The 18402-nt window shown below is 38.6% G+C and overlaps 1 protein-coding gene across 9 annotated transcripts in view; it reads right to left on the bottom strand.

Moving 5' to 3' along the window:
- Positions 1 to 18402, bottom strand: part of LOC6576166 (brain tumor protein) — a 36381-nt gene that overhangs the window by 13457 nt on the left and 4522 nt on the right. For 2 of the 9 annotated variants that reach the window (XM_044008614.1, XM_002002129.4), the window contains exon 1: positions 5823 to 5964. The exons of 2 other annotated variants lie outside the window; for them this stretch is intronic. The gene's annotated coding sequence lies outside the window, so the exon portion shown is untranslated. Of the gene's footprint in view, positions 1 to 5548; positions 5634 to 5704; positions 5724 to 5804; positions 5965 to 8688; positions 8820 to 18402 lie in introns of those variants that run through there. 5 more of the 9 variants (XM_032729342.2, XM_015165028.3, XM_044008611.1 and 2 more) reach the window with 5 other exon arrangements.

Consider the following 18402-nt stretch of genomic DNA (forward strand, 5'->3'; position numbering starts at 1 on the left):
ACAAACTGCGTTCTCAGTTGCTGCTGCTTCTTCTTCTTCTTCTAATGCTGAGTGGGCGAGAGCATACTTTTTCGCCTATGCTGCCGGCGGCGCCACCAGAACTTTCGCGTCGAATTCGAGCAACTCGCCTTGCCAGGCGATTGCAGCAGTCTAACTGCAAAAATAAAAGTGGAGAGAGAGAGAGAGGGAGAGAGTGAGAAGTTCGTCTTCCCTTTTGCATGTTGTTTGTTCTTTTTGTTGTCACAGTGCATGGAAAATGCTAGCAATGACGCGCAGACAGCAGATACCAGAGGAATTGCATACAGCATACAAACATATGTATGTATGTGAGCAGATATGTACATATATTTTTGTATGTATGTATGTGCATATTTGGGTATGTAAGTATGTGTGAATGAATTTATGCAAGTGCATAGCACGTAGACAAAATAGCCAGACGCTTCTTACACTTGTGCATACACATACATACATAAATATGTATGTATGCAGCGAATATTCACATGTATACACATATGTATTACATATACAAACATATATATGTATGTTATTAAGCATCGAGCAGCCTTTTTGACAGTGTTGCCAACTGTTGCAATTAAAGTTCACATGAATAATTGGCAGCATGCACACATACATATATACATATGAGGATACACATATGTACACAACATATTCACATATTTTTTGCAATGTTGCATTTAAAATTCCATAAGTTTAAGATTGTTTTCTAAAATTATGCACTTTCAGTAAAAATCGGAGTATTTCCATGTACAGTAGTCGATCACTAGAACAGTTCTGCTCTCATTAAATGTTTCTTTTCACTTAAAACTAAATATTATGTTTATTTATCAGTTCCAATAACAGGTAATGAATGCCATTGATCGCGCATTCATATAAAAATACAGTTCTGACTCAATACATAGATTTTCATAGCCGAGCAATTTCAACAGGTTGGTTAATAATTAACTTATTGCGTGACACTTTAGAGGCAACAATAAATATTTTAGCGGTAGTTGTTATTTAGACGCCTATGACAGCAACATATCCAAAATAAAAAAAATTATATATATATATATATATATATTTTTTTTTATAAACCGTTGTACTAAATTACCAATTGATAATACGACCCGAGTGATTAGATTAGCAAATCAGGTCTGCATGGGTTGTACAGGTTGATAATGTCGTGTCATATATGTATGCATGTTCATATGGACTCGACACAGATAGTTAAATCGTATATTATCATGAAAGAAAGCGAAAGACAGAGACAGAGGCAGAGAATGGGACAGAGACAGAACGCGAGAGAGGGTCGAGCTTTATGGCTATGCCATATGTTGGCTCTTCGAACGGTTGATGGGAAACATGTACAAAACGAATTCCACAGGGCCTGTAAAAGCATTTAAAAATAGGAGCTAATATAAAATAATAATAACCAGGCAGTCAGAGTGATGGGCTGGCAATACACTGCACTGCACTGCACTGCACTGCATTGCTCTGCGCTGAGGGCGTGCGTTTGGGTCATTAAGTTCAACGACTAGATGAATGTGTGGGAGGAATGGGGGGCATGATCTGCGCAGTGTTTGACGTGTAGAATAGGAACAGAAACTGCGCAGCCATTACTAATGCAAAACAATTTGTAAGATTATTAATTTCATGGCTGAAAAGTGTGTGCAGAGAAACAGACGGAAGCAAAGTACAGCAAGAAGAGCCGAATGATGAAGAAGCAGAATAAGCAGAAGTAGACGAGATGAGCAGCGAGCAAAAAAGAAATAATATCAAGTTCAGGGCAGGCAGACAGGCAGGCAGGAACAAATGGGATGGGGTAGCTGCAAACAACAGTGGAATGCGAGACAGAGACCATAAATTTTGCCAACAATATAAAGCGTAACGGCCAAAAGAAGTTCTGCGCAAAATACCAAAATGTAAAAATGCATTTAGAGTTTGTTTCGTTTTCACACACACACACATGGAGAGAGCGAAACAATTACGCTGCATTACAAACAAACGTTTCAATTCGTATCGTTCCCTTCTGTCCATTGGGGTTGCAGCAGCAGAGTCGGCAGCAGCAGCAACGACAGCAGAGTTCAATGGTACCCAGAGGCAACAACCACAACAAAGCCAAAGAGCATGACACAGACGCGCAAAAAATAGAAGCCCAGCACAAAGCGCAAACTGTAAAACAGAACAAAGCATGCGAAATTTGCGACCACGACGACGAAACCGTTTACCTGCGCCATCGTTTCTAAACGGGCTGCAGCTGCAGATACACATACACCTAAATATGCGAACTTACTGTATACTGTATGTATATGTGTGAATGTATATATGCATGTGTATTTGTGAATGTTCCTAGAGTCATGGACGTGGCCATCGACAAAAGGTGCCGCCTCTGCTAGCAGCGTGCCTGGATAGAGATGGCGATGGCGAGCGCCGTGCACGACCCGCGTCTGATGCAAATTTTTATTGTTTTTTTTTTTTTTCAGTCGAAGCAAATCCAATTCGCTGAATTCAAAGACATTGTCAGCGTCTTGGCTACTCCTTGGCTGCCCCCCTTTTCACAACAACTCAGATGTCGCGAGCTATGCGTCAGCAGCATGCGACCCCCAAAGTAGTGGCAGCGACGGTAGCGACGGCAGCAGCAGCTGCTGAATGAAATTCATTCGACGACGGCGTATTTTATTGAACAAGAAGACAATGGCAAACGACCCCCCCACACACACAAGGGAGTTGTTTTATTGTTGTAGGAGACGACAGCGACACAAGCGACTAAGAATGAAAGAATGGCAGACAACAAGAACGAAATAACAGCAACAACAGCAATAATGGCAGCATCCAATTTAGCAGACAACGCAGCCACAACACAGTCGCAGTCGCAGACACTCCACGAACTCTACCATCACCAATTCTTATTATCTCCTCACTATCCTCCCACCCTCTCTTTCACTCACACTCTCCCTCAGTATAGCTGTCTTTTTCCTCTTGTGGCTGCATCAGTAGCTGGTCTGTTTTGCGCTTCTCCTTGCAGTCTGCTGTTTCGTCAGGTCAACGTCGTGCGAGCACTGCATTTCAAATACCCTGTACTTTAAATTGAGCAGCTTGTTTAGCTTATGTGTTGTGGGCGGGATACACCTGGTCTGATCAAATTAGATCAAATTTTAGACAATAAATTATTGACTTTTATGATGTACATTAATTGTTATTATTTACCACTTTACATATACATATACAATATTTTTACATATACACTATTTGCATGGTATCTCACTGCTTGCAATCATTTGCATGTTTTCATTCTTTTTCACTCGTTTTGCATTACGTTTGCTTTCTTACTGCGCTCTGTAGTGTCTGTGGCTCGTGAGCTCGGCCGTCGGCTGTGACTCTCCTGTTAATGGTAATGGAGTTAAATGTGCTTGTTGTCCTACTGTTTACAGTGGCGTGCTTGCACATTGTGCCCGCTCAATTGCAATGTGCTTTATAGACACACACACACACAAGTACAGTGGCGTACATTTCAGTGCTCGCAGATTCACAAATTGATGTAACCGAAAAGATCTTGTTTCATATCTGTAGCACCGTTCAGTTGCAGCTCTTTATAGCATCGCTGCAGCCAATGCATCCAATCAAATGGTACGTGTCTGTTGGTACGTTTACGTGTAAGCTTTTGATAAATATTTACTATCTACTTTAACATTTCCAATTAGAGTTGTACCACTTTTCGCTGTGTGTACACTGGCATATAGTACAGTGTGTATATATCTATATACATATATACATATGTATGTATATATTGTGTGTTGTATCATATTCTTTATCTATTACGTGGAACTCGTACCCCCCAACGAGGCAACTAAACAACAAGCGCAACTTTTTTGATAATGAAAATATAAGAAATTGGTACACAAAGATTGAAATTGGAACGGAAAGTGTTGCACAGCTATACAATGTTTAAAAAAAATTTTTTTGTATGTATACATATGTATGTATTCAATACATATAAATATCTTAAGCATGTGACGATAGAGTATATAAATGTATGTACAAACTTGTATATATTAGATATTATTTACATACACATTTGAATTGCGTTTTTTAGATCACTGTAGAATATCGTATGGAATGCGAGTGTACGATGCTAGATGCTATTGTAGCCATAGGGCGACACCTTATTCGATCAGACAAAAAGCGATATGAAGCGTGAAGCAGCCCACATGGAATACAATATCTAAATAAACACATTTTAAACACGAGTTTCGATTTTTGCTCAACGTAAATAAAGAGCGCACACATATGTACATACATTCACAAACGCAATCTTTTAATGACTTGGAAACCAGCGTGGCTCACACGTCGTCAATCAGTCAGTTCGTCACTCAGCCGGTCTGTCCGTCAGTCCAGGCGGGTGTGTGAGTAAAATTAAAGAACACTGCCGTAATAATTTGATTTTAAAATATATACAAAAGGAAAAGGAAAAAAATTATAAAAGAGATTGTAAGAGAGAGAGAGAGAGAAACGAGTCGACTCATGTTATTCTTCCGCATCGACAGTGGTGGCAATGCCCAAGAACAGTTGAAAATCTTGATCATTGTTTATACAGTTGCGGCCAAACAAGCAGGCGCAGCGCAAGGTCGCGCCCCTCGTAAAGGTTGTCGCACCTTTCGCCATCTGTCCATCTGATTATTTTAGAGTGGTGCAAGGTGGAAATTGAAAAACTTAAACTCAAGCTTCTGTTTACTTATTTAATTAATCGCATGACTTGGAAGTAATTAATCCGTGAACTCCGATAAGAGGCCCTTGGAGAAATTAACGTAAAACGTAATCCACAAGGGCGAAATTTACTAGTTCCGAAAACTTTTAATCAAAAGCACATTAAATTCAAAGAATATTGATGACATTTTTTATTACTAGTTAATTTGTGAATATATCAAAATTTAATCATTCTTGAATATTGTATTTACGCTTAGCTCTTAAAATCACTCTATCATCATTCTATAAATATATATGTATGTATATAAGTAGGTTTTTAAACCTCGTCACATGTCAAAACTTGTTTATCTTTGGCTACCACATACTAGCCTTTAGGCACTGACTAATTTATACACTGGGCCTTAACATACAGATGCGACTGTAGGCAGGCCGTCAAACAGCGGCATAAAAGATACAAGACAACAATATGAAATGAGATAATAATAACAAAAATATGTGTAAACGCTAATACAAACAACACAAAAAGCGCGGAAAAAGAACAAACACACGAAGCGAACCAACATCTAAATATTGTTGCTGCCGTTGCCGTTGCTGTTGTTGTTGTTGACTGCATTGCGCCGTATCCGTATTCCAACAACAAACAAATACATACATAGCGCGAGTAAGTGAAGCGGTATACACTCGTAGACAAATGAGACGTAAAAGGAGAGCAGGAAAAAGGCAGCACAGCAACATATACATATGCATGCATATAAATATATATACATCTATATACACAAACACACGCACATATATCTATGTACATGCACACACCAACAAACGAGACAGCCACGCACTCACGTACCACGTACTCAGCGCGCCGATTCTAAACAAGTTGATGAACTCTACGACGCCGACGCTGCTCTGCCGCTGCTGCTGCGGTTGCTATTGCTATTGCTGCTTGTGTTGGCGTCGTATGGCGTGTGTAGAGAGGAACAGGAAAAACTGTTTTCATACGTACAGAAAAGACAAGCGTGCGGCGCTGCACTTTTATTTATTTATTACACTATTATTAATACTTTTTTTTATTGCTGTTTTGCTTTACAAACTCACACACATACATATATGCATATACATACATTGAAATGTGCAACAACCGTTGGTAAAAACGAACAACACAGCGCGACGGTTGATGATGGACGAGACGACAACGGACACAACGATGACGAAGACGTTGCTTGCGTGCACACGTTGTTTATGCGGCAAGCGCAAAGAACTGAATGAGAATGGGCAAACACATAGAAGAATTTTACAAGATTCGAGCGAAGGCACGAAACAGTCGGCACGAAATGAAATACAACGAAACGAAACGGAACGAAACGCAACAGCACCAAGCCAAAAAACTCACACAACCAGTTCGGCGCGCACAAAACAGAGACAAAGAACGCAGCTCTGGCGAGCAGCAAGCAGAAAGCAGCATGGTAGCAAAATCTAGTTTGGGGTCCCACAACGCAGCACAAAATGCTCGATGCGCAACGAAATGGCATATGGAACGTATGTACATGTGGAATGTATTGTACATAGGCCAGAAGCGACTGCGATGCCAGCGATGAGACTGACCTCTGACAACCTCCTACACACACACATACCCACGCACACTCATACACGCACACAACGAGAACAGTGACAGAAGTACGAGAGTAAGAAACAGGCAGAACAAACATAAATTGCAAGGAGAGAGCAGTGTACTCCATTGCGGCAGGAAGTTTATGTGAATATGTCTGCATGTACATATATATAAAGAGTAAGAGAGAGGAAACAAGAGTAAACGAGTTGCAACGGCAGTAAAAAGAAAACGAATTCTGAAGAATTGCTTTATTCGTTTAACAATAACAAACATATTTGAGCAAACACATGTGTGTAGGCATAAATTGTGCACACTAATTGTTATTCTTATTGCTCAATATTGTCATATCATATCACTGATTGACAGTGCTACCACTCTCTGGATAAGAATGGCAAAAGCGAAGAGGTAGAGGATAATTTGCGGCTGATTTGCTGCTTCATTTAAATATGCTATTTGTTGATGCCATCTAGATAATACATACAACTTTTTATAGTTAAATCTACAGCTACAACAACAGCTATAATAATAATAATAATTATAAATAAATCAATCAGGTATACCACATATACATATGTGCATATACAAATGTACATGCTAGTTTCTACGCGCTGATGCAATAGGAAAAATGTAAAAGTCTGCGCAGCAGCAGCGGACGTCGACGCTTGCGTCATGTGCGTTAAGCAAACTTAAGAATAGCGCGCAGCGCAGCAGCAGCAGCAGCCGCAGCGCGCACAATAAACCAGTCTAGAAACAAGCGCGCGCTTGGCTTCAATACACGCACACACACACAGTGAAACACACTCGGCACGTATATAATTATGCTGTGAGTGTGTGTGTCTATGTGTTCGTTCGCTGGCAACTATAAGGGCCTTAAACTTTGTTAAAAGTCAAGGTCAGTGATTTCTTGTGCGCTTTGGCCAACGTTGCCAACTTTGATTGAGTCTGCGCTGCGTGCGTACATACATACATGCACACATATAAATATGCAACTGTGTTTCAATGCGTGCGTGTGTGAGTGTGTGTCTGGTGCTCGTTGTGTGACTCACGCAGGAGGTGGCAACGCCGCTGTCGTTGCCAACCAGGGGCGTGGAGCGGCAACGGACAAAGGCTGCTTGCTGCGCGCGTCTGCTTTATTTGTTGAGCCCTCTGTCTGTCTCTCTGTTTGGTTTCTGAGAATTATGGGTTCAAGTGTTATAGGTATATATGTTTGTGTTTGTGTGTCTGTGTCTGTGTGTGTTTGTAGCACAGGAAACAAGTGGAAAATGGCACACGGCATCTGAACGTCTTATTTCAGTTGCTTTGAGCTTAAGCCTCTGTGATCGATCTGCCTGCGCCGACGACTGTCCTTGCAAGCGGTTCATGAACCCTCAATGACGAACGATACATCGAACGTGCCAAAGAAGCAAGCAACAAAAAAAAAAAAAAAAAAGGGGCGAGGCGAGGCTCAGCAACGAAGCAACGACGACGGCGTCGGCAGCAGCAGCCGTAGCATCAACGAAGGCGCAAAAAAGAGCGTCAAGTATTTACATACATATATTGGCAAATACATAATTACAAAATATAGAACCTACATTAAAAAAACAAAAACCATAGGCTGCTAAGCTGGACTGACGTTGCATTCTTAGCATTAGTCAGCCCTAACCTCAAAACAGTTTTATTGCCGTATTGACTGACAATTCAATCGAACGCGCGCGCTCATTAAACACACAGTCAGCCAATTAAATACCGGCTCTGGAGAGAGAGAGGGAGCACGATGCATGCAGAAGGGGCCCTTTTAGCAGCTGTCATGCTCGCCGCTAGCAGCCAGATGTTTGCTGCGAGGCGAGCGAGGGTAACCCAACCCAAAAACTATAAAAACAACAAAAATGCAGGCCATATACACACACATATAGTCATTTTCACTCAGTTATACATTATCACATGCATACACACATACATACATTTATGTGCGTTTGTTATGGCTTTTTCAATAATTTTTGGAGAAAAAAAAATACAGTGACACTTGAAACCGGAAATTAGGCAGCTTGTACCCGAAAAATGAATGCAGCTGTCGAGCGTTAACTCTGCCGCTCTCTTGCTCTCTTCTACACTCCTTCTTCCTTTTACTCTCAGGTGTGCGTGTGCTGTGTGTGTGTGAAGTGGCTGTGTGTGCACGGCTTGCCTGGCGAGGGCATACGAAGAGAGCGAATGCGTTCGCTCTCTTGCAAAGGCCACTTAATAGCCGGAAGTATGAGGGAATAAAAAAGCTCAAGGGAGCGACTTGTGATCGATGGCTTAAATTCTTTTTACAGTTTACAAACGAGTGTAATGCTTATTTATGTTCGCTTTCCGCTTGATTACGCAATTCACTAATAACTGTGAGTGTTTCATGTATTTACCTACAGCTGTTAAATGCGACGGGACAGACAAATAGCAGCCCTCCTCCTGGTGCATGTGGACTCACTCTCTCTTTGTTGCTCTCACTAGATCAGGCCTGGTTATCACTCTCTGAGAGACAAAATGTTTTTACCTGTAATGAGACACATAAAAAAGAAGAGAAAGATTATGTATAAATTTGATATGTTGGTGGTTTATTGTCTTAAAGTTTCTAGAATTCGATTCGATATTTTATACCCTGCACATGCCACAACATTGACCGAATTCGAGAGATCTTCTCAATTTTCAACGCCCACGATATCTTCTTACATTACGCCTAATTATAACATTTCTTTCAAAAGCGTTGCAGTCCCTCACTCATTTTCTTCTTGTTCTTCTTGTCTTTGGCCTTGGGCTGACCCCAAAATTCGCGCTAAATTTGAGTTCAAAAGCTGCAGGAAATTTCAATCAGCCACTCGATCTAAATTTCTGCGGGTCTCTCGAAATGTCTGAAGTCTAAAGTCTGAGGCCCAGCTTGAGCTCGAGCGTTTCTGGCGTTCCCAGAAATTGTTGCGAAAATTGTTTAAGGTCTCCGAAAGCAAGAAACAACTGACCAAATAAGCAGCAGCAGCAGCAGCAGCAACAACAACAACAGTAATAATAATAATATAAAAGAGCACAAAGCAGAATAGAAACCAGTGGTAAAATGACATTAGTTGGGGACAAGCGCACAGCGAAACATACATAATACAAATAAATACGTTAACAAAACAAAAGTCAACGAACGGCTAAAAATTCACGAACTTGAAAAAAGTGGCAACATGGACGCAGACGCTGACGCAGACGCCGGCTGCGATGTCAATAAACCAACTAACCGTCGACCTGCGTCGACGTCGCCGTCGCCGTTGTCGTTGCTTTTAGTGCGTGTGGAGCGCTTAGAGAGGGTCGCCCATGAATAGCTAAACGGCAACAAGAACAATAACAACAATCAAAAGCCCAAAAGCAGTTAAATTTATAAACTTGTTGCTCTCGCACAATCATACAAAAACAAAACACAAGCAACAGCATAAACAATAAATTACAAACACGAGCTTTTTGTGAGCAGGAACGCACCGTCAGCCCGCCAGCCCGCCAGCCCGCCCGGTTGACACCTCTAGAATAATATGGGTTTTGGGTACCACAAATTACAAGTGTACCAATGCTTCATGTGAAAATACATACATACATATGCATATGTATAAGTTTTGAGTGTCAATTTAATTATAAATCATTTAATATAGTTTATTACTTTCTTTAAATAGAAAAATACTATTTTTTGTTTACCTGAAATTACAAACTTCATTTTGTGCCATTTTATTTACCATTTATATACAAGCTTTTAATGGCAATTAATATACATCAATTTGAATATTAATATAAGAGTTTTTAATATTATCATTAAATATCGTGGAATTAAATGTGTCAGAAAAAATTACAGGAGTACCAAAGTTGAATTTTTAAATAAGTTTTTGGTGCCAGTTTAATTATTAATCATTTGTTGGAAAGGTTTTAAATAGTTTTAAATAAATATGTAAATATTTAATAAAAGTGTATCAAATTTTTGTTTTTAAATATAACTATTTCAATGGAATATTACGTATTTATCACTTTATTTCGCATAAATTTAAAATGCTTAGAATTAATTAGAATAATAATTTTTTTTTTTTTTTTTTTTTTTTTTTTTTTTATTTTTACCATACATGTATGTACAAATGTGTACCATAACACTATTTATGTAAAATTTAGATTTAGTATACCATTCGTATTTAAAACTTTAATGACAAATTTATCATTAATCATTTGCCATCACATAAATATAAAAAAAATTTTGTATTAATTTCATCGAATTGCTAATTTAAGCTCGGTACATTTCTACTACATTTGCCGCATTGCCATCGCCAACGTGTAGTGGGGTGATTAACGTCCTGTGGTGAAATACGCTCAGCTTAAATCGGAAGTCGCGTTCGCACGCTCACTCCCGTTCTCACTCTCTGGCTCTCTCGCTCTGTCTCTTGCGCTCTTTTCTATCTACTTGTTCGCAGACACGGGCACCCGCATGGCATACAAATGTAATTTTGTACGTGCAATATGATGGATACCGCCTGCCCCTCTCCATCTACTGTCTCTTCTTCTTCTTCTTCTTCTTATTTTTCTTCTTATTTTTCTATCTGCTACACTCACCGTCGAGTGATTTGGCAGATATTGAATTTCTAGTGTGAAGGACAGAGGACTGTCTGAAGATTTATGTCTGTTGCTGGCAGGAGTTCTGTTCGTGTGCGTGTGGGTGTGAGGGCATACGTGTGTATTGGGGGCTGTAAAGCTTTTAAGTACACGCATTAATTTTAACAAGTCGCAAATATAAAAACAAAGCCCACCCTCTCCGTCAAGAAAACTTTATGTTAATTACACGCTCGTTTTGGGACAAAAATGAAATGAGAATGAATGACCGGCAAATTGCCGTATATTTAATACCCTACCCGAAATGTAGCAAGCTATGGACTATACAAATAAAATATTAGTATTGTGGGTTTTTAGAAAAAAACTTTGGATTCGAGTTCGATGATAAGACATAAACTCTTCTTAACCTTAAGTTACATCTTACCTACGTAAACTGATATGCCTTCTGGGCAAGGTATACAAGAGCTTATACATCCCCAAGGGGCGCTGCATGCGTAGGGTGGCATTTAAAGCTTTGTGTGCTGTTTGGTGGTGGATAGTGAATGGTGTGAGTGCAATGCATGTAATTGATGAATGCCGTTAATTATGGGCGGCTCTAACTGTCACTTAAGGTTAATTTCACAGCTGAGCAAAGACAAATACTTAAAGAATCCTCCGCTGCGTACAAGAAACAGCTTTTAATGAAAATATTAAAAGCAACTTTTTTTTGTACATATTTTGTTTGATTTATTTGCCTTTATCAAAAGTTGAAATTATACAAAAATCTTTTCGCAACTAGTTAAATCTAATTTGCTACGGACAGACACAAGGCAACACATTTAAGCCAGAGTAATTATATTTCTAATCCGAAATTATTATTATACATAGTATACATATGTATTTTTGTTTGTATACATATTCCATTTCCCATCCTTCGCATTGAGACTTCTGCACAGATCTTGCTCAGTTCAATGCCACAATGATTACCCCCTCTAGCATGAGTTTCCAAGTTCCAGTTCCAGTTACCATTTCGTTCCTATGCCAAAACACCATCGCGCACTGTTTTGCTGCTGTTGTTCTCATGATCTTCGCGCGGTCGCAGCCGCGAGGGCGGGCGCCGTTGTAGTGCAGATTGAGAGTGACACACACACACACACACAGATAGAGAGAGAGAGTCGTGGGGAGAGGGCAATACGGGAGAAGGCGCTGGTGAGCGTCTGTTCTTTTGTTTCAAACCCGTTTATTGGCTCTAGCTCTGCTGCGACTGCGGCTGCTGTTGCTGCCGATGCCCTGAGACTCTCTGCCTAGGCAGCATTTCAACTTTCAAAAAGACAAAGTCAACGCCAGATTATACATAGTAAAACAAAAACAAAAACAAAAAAAAAAAAAAATATATATATATATATATATACAAACGTGCATACATATATAAGTATGTTTGCATGTATTGCAATCCCTCTCTTTCCCCTTTACTGCTGCTTAAGCTTTGCTGTTGGCCAAAATGTGTGTATTTAGCCTTTTGGTTATTTATTTGCTTCTGAAAATTTGTTGTTGTTGCTGTTCTTCATCTTCTTCTTTTATTTGGCGCAGTCTGCTCTTGCTTTTCGCCCGCTCCTCCCCCTCTTCCAAACTCATCCCACACATACTGTTTCACAATCGTCATTAGATTCTGTTCTGTTCTGTTCTGTTCTATTCTGTTCGTTTCTTCTTTCACCTTTGCATCCGTTTCACAATGGAAATTTTGGCAAAAAGGTCAACGTTCATAATTGTTGGTATCAAAAAAGAACCCAACGAACCGCGAGTTCAACTTTTACGTTATTCATACTACCAATTCGTAGATCTGTACATTCATACATACATAATATATGTAGACATACGTAAGGTATTCTTATTTGTTTCGACAGTATATTTTCACTGGAAATGACAGGTTGGAGTAGTTTGGATAATACTCAATTTCAATGGAGTTGTTGTCCACACCTCCAAAACTCTGCATCGCTGGTTTTGATTTTTCTCGGAATGTTCGCCGCTTCTGAAAAACTTTGCTTTGTATGAAGTATTTTGCATATGCATCAATTCCCGCCCGTTCTTTGAACTCCGTTTCCCCACTCAGTCTGTCTCCCATGGGAGCTCAGCAGCAGCCCTAATTCGTTTTTTTATGAAATGTGTTTCATATTTCGCCCATGCATTGATAAGATTTTAATCGGCAAGGGGAGATTGTTATCTTTATATTTTCGGTCTCTTTCAAAAAATGTAGATGTTTTATCGAGAAATATGAGGATAAGGAAAGATTAGGAATCGCTAAATAAAAGTTCTTACATCCTTCAAAAGGAATATTGGGAATCTTAAGCATTCGATATTTATTAAAAAGTCTATTTATATTGCTATAAAGGTTTGCCAAAGGATATATTTTTCCAATAAATACTGAAAAAAAATCTTTCGAAACTGAGATTTTTGGTTATAGAGATTACCAAGTTAATTCAGATTTCAAACCCATCTAAAATAAGTTAAAGTAGACTGGCAATATAATTATATATTTATAATTCAACGTGATTAGTTCAAGATAAATATTAGGAACACATACTGAAAGTTATTAATATTAGAGGTATAAATGCAATGGACAATAGAGAATATGGCGTATACTGTAAGTAACTCTTAAACTGTAAAGTGTTTCGGGTTTCTCGAATAGTAAGTATTTTATATATATATATATTCCAATTTTCGTGCTAGAAATTGGATAAGCAATGCAAATATTCTACTTCTATGCAGTAGTAAACGACTTCAACAATACCTCTTTGAAGTCAACTCAATTCATTTCATCTATCTAAATAACAAATAAAGCGAAAGCCTCGACTATCAAAATGTTAGTGATGCAACTAGAACAAATAACATATCCAAAAATACTAATGAAGTACAATGAAATACAGAAATAAAGAATTGCTGAATCAGAAGTATTCAGTTTATAGAGCACCCAGAAAATTAGAATTGCGAAAACGTCTAGCTGGGAAGGGAACAGAAATTTAAAAGTTGGGTAGGTAGGGAGACAAATGAGAAATTAAAAGTGCTAATAGTTCGAAACATCGTTGGTGGCATTTGCTTTAAGTCCAAAGAATTCCAATATGAGATTCAGAACATATTGGTCTAGATAAGTTTTATTTTGATGGGATCTGCCAACATTACTAGTTGTATCTTAATATTCTAGAGTTAACTATAGAGAGGCTTAAGCATTGACTGAGAGTAGGATAGCTCAAAATACAGCTGATTGCCTGATATATTCTATTCTCATGTATTGAGACTAGGATATATCAGCCATTCAAAAATCAATGTCCTTAACTTCTAACTGAGCCGTAAGTCTATATCAAGTCGCAGTGTTTGCTAAAAGATACCCTTTCTTATAGAGATATCTATAGATAATAGTACATACACCTTTGCAGGTTTCCATTAAAGATAATAATTTAAAAATTCAGTCAGTCCGTTCAAAAAGTCTAGTCACTTTACTCTTTCAAGTATTATTTATATTATCATTTATATATCTATATATTATATTGATAAACTTCCGAATAATTAATTTAATAGAAACTATCGAAATTGGAAATTAGAAAAAATACACGCATAGATTTATTCTTTATTCTAAAAATGTACATGTTCATAGGTTTATGTAAGATAATTTAATTGAATTATCTTTAATTAAATGACTTGCTTAAAAGATGTGTTTTTTTTTTTTTTTTTTTTTTTTTTTTTTTTAATTTTTTAACCACGCGTCTAATTTATATTTTCATATGATTAATTTTGTTTGGTTAAATGGTTTTTATTACCACCCGTTGCGTGTGTGGCTCTGGAGAATGCGTGTGCCCGAAAAGGTCAAAGGGTTTGGGCTCTGGAGTGTTCTATGCACACTGATTACCCTAGAAAATCGGTAAACCCTCAGCTGAAGCAACATCTTTCGAGTGTTTCGGTGCCTTCTCAAGCAGACAAAATTGAAACAATTAAATTATGTTAGACATAATTACAACTACATACAGACAGACAGACAAACACGAGGCTGACCGCGGCGTCAGACACGCCTGCAGCACAATAAGCATGAAAAACCATTAGCAAAGCTCTGCTTTGGGTTCGGCTCTGGGCTTTGACTCTTTGGGTTGTTCGACACGACGATGAACTCGCGACTTGTGCGCCGATCCGTCAACAGTTCACTATCACAAGCCGAAAGCAACAACAGCAATAACAATAGCAATGGCAATTACAACAACAGCAAGAACAACACCATTCTCAAGCACCCAGAGGCCCAAGCTAAACGGAGCGAAGCAGCGGAAAAGAACGTCAGCGTTGGCGTCGGCATCAGCGTCCAACGCACGAACATTGACCTTCATTAAAGAAGAAGCAACAGTCGGCGCAGCAGCAAGCAGCAGCAAGCAGCAGCACGGCAGAGCGCATAGAGTTAAAGCTCTCTCATTCTCAAACTAATTGCGCACTGTTTTTACCCTGTACGCAATGCCTTAAATGGCGTATACACTGCTGTAAACATACATTTAAAATAATTCATAGTGACTGAGTGAAAAGTAATGCAGTAATATAACTACATATATATTGGTAAAATAACTATTGTTAAATAATTCTTACCTAATTTTAGTTTTGAGTCTGTCTGTACGCTGATTGACTCTCAAATGCCCTGTAAAATAAAAATGTACATGAATTTTTATTTTACAGGGCATTTTAGAGTCAATCAGCGTAGGCTTTTACATTTTACTTTATGTATTTTTCTGTTCATCAATCACAATCCCAAGCGCACGCACACACACGCACGCATAGACACACCGACACTCGCACACAAACAAGAAGGTAGCGCAAAAGACAGACGAATAGACGCTTTTGCGGAGAGGCAGCCGCTTCCTTTTATTGCCATGCTCTTCAAGCGCGCTCAGCTTTGCTTGGCTGCCCTCTCTATCTGTCCCTCTTGCTCTTTTGCTACAATTACAAATTTCTGTTTAGTGCTTTGCATACAGCAATAAAATCAGCTTAATATTATTTAACAGCGTGACATTTTACAGCTTAGCTAGCCGAAAATGCGTTGCCACTTTTTTTTTTCTTTGCTGGGTACATTCACTTTGGGCCGCTGAATCATCAGACCACAATTTGTTGTTGTTCTTTTTGTGTTTTGCTTGTGGCTGCAAAAGAATACATAATAAGCACAGCAACAAGAATGAATATATCTAATATGAAATCAGCAATTCAGGCTGGACAAAAAAAAAAAAAACGTGTTTCTTTCTATTGCTTTTTTCGGTCCGAGAATGGAGCCTGAGCGGACAGCAGGAGAGGGGGCCGGAGGCGCGAGGGTTGCTACACACGTTGCGGTGATCAGTTTTTGATGGTAAAGCGAATTGTGAAATCATTTCTATTTCTAAGCAACAACAAGCGGAAGCAGCAACAACAACAGCAGCAGCAGCAGCAGCCGCCGCCACACAACAATCCAAAAAGCTCGACAGAAAGAAAATGGTACACACACAGTTACGTGTATATATATGTACATACATATGTATGATGTATATTATATTATATTATTTGAGTTGGGCTCTGTGCTTTGTTTTTATCAGCGAAACGAATTTCTAGCAAACTAGAAAACAAAACTCTGATAATATATATACTTATGCATACATATACATACATATGTATATACATATATGTGTATATATTTATTTTTATATATTTTCTTTAGCGTGTGACTTGTTTCAATATGGCAAACAGACTTAGAAATTTGTAATTCTTAGGATCTGATGCACAATCGAGCTGCATAATGTTATTGTTTGATTTGCCAAGACCGCAACAACCAGAGCCCCAACAACAGCAACAACAACAAGAAGAACAACTGCAACAATCACATGACAACAGCAGCGTGTGAACTTTTTGTGCGCTTAAACCAGACAAACAAGAGCGCCAAGCTAAGAATAAGAACACTACAGCAAGACAGAGAGGGAGTGATACATATGTATGTAAATCGTACACACATACGTACACACATGTTGCATGCATTTGTAGCTGTGTCGGAAGATGTGGAGCCTTGAATCACATGCTCAGACTGATCCAAGAAAAGAAAGGGAACAAAGCGTATGTTTAACGACGATTGAATGCTCTTTTAGGTATTGTATTTAAAGAGAGTTATATAATAGTTATATATTAGTAAGATAGTGAACACTTTTAAACTTATGAATATGTATAGCTAATATAAATAATAGCTCTAATATAAACGATAGCTCTAGAACTGAGCGATTCGATTGCATAGAAACAAGCAGACGAACTTATATATTATACTCGGTTCATGGTGCTTTACGACTTTATGTATATAACGTGTTCGGAAATAGTATTTTTATGCGTTACACGTTTCACGACACAATGTAAGCCGCCCTAAAATGGATGTCTCAACAGTATTAGCATAGACGCTTCAAGCACAGTTTTAGAAAGACGATTAGACTAGGCTGATGGAAATTGATCTTGAATTTGTAATCCGAAATAAAAGATAGTATATATTGTAATTGCGTCGATATGGTATGCATATCCTTAGTCTATTTCAAATGAGTCTTTAAGCTTTCAAATTTGACTCATCATCTTATTGATTATTATTTCACCAATTACAGATACATATCAGCCTTAGGCAAATAAATATTAAAGTGTCCCAGGCAGCAGCTCAATTTATTTAATAATAGCTTTAATTTGCCTTCTCTACCTCGTGTTTAACCTTAAATTTGTAATTTCAATCCAAACATCAAGTTGAATAGAAATTTAAGGTATTCTTTTGCTTTTTTTTCCTCTGGAAACTTACTTTATATGCATATGATAATATATATCCGCCGCACTAGACTTTGTCTCAAGTATTCGAGGGGTTTGGCAACCTGTTCGAACCCTTGCCGCTCCTTCCACCACTGCCTCTCCTCCCCTCTGGGATAAGCAAACAAAAATACATTACAATTTCCCACGAACCCTTCGGGCCCATCAAAGTTTCTCATATACACATTGTGAAGCATAAAGATCTAGATTTACAGGACACAACCGCCCTGTAATGCCACTTTCTCGGCTATATCGCATTTACATATTGGACAACACATCAAGCGAGAGAGACATAGAGAGTGAGAGAGTAAAGCGTGAAATTTCGCATAACTTGAAACCCCTGCTGTTTCCCAAGGAAGTTGAAACTGTAAACTACCCCTAAAACTTCCCTACCAAAATGACCTTTAATGATGATGTTCTGATTGCGGCCTTTGTCTGAGTAGAGCTGTTCCTGTTGTTGTTGTTCGTTATTCGTTGTTGTTGCAGAGTTGAGGAAATTACATGGCAAATCGTTCGGTGTGAAGCTAAATACCATTTGCTGTCAAGACCAAAAACAGGAAATGCCCGTATGTCTATCTGTCCGTCCGGCTAGTCTTGGCATTACAATATCTAACCACGCCCATCGCCCAGCCATTTAGCCAAGTGCCCATAAAAGGTATTATATAGGCATTCTATATACACATACATATGAACATGTATGTATATATTTTATATATATATATATA

This window comes from Drosophila mojavensis, unplaced genomic scaffold (genome assembly GCF_018153725.1).
Source record: "Drosophila mojavensis isolate 15081-1352.22 unplaced genomic scaffold, ASM1815372v1 contig_36, whole genome shotgun sequence".
Taxonomy (NCBI): Eukaryota; Metazoa; Arthropoda; class Insecta; order Diptera; family Drosophilidae; genus Drosophila; species Drosophila mojavensis.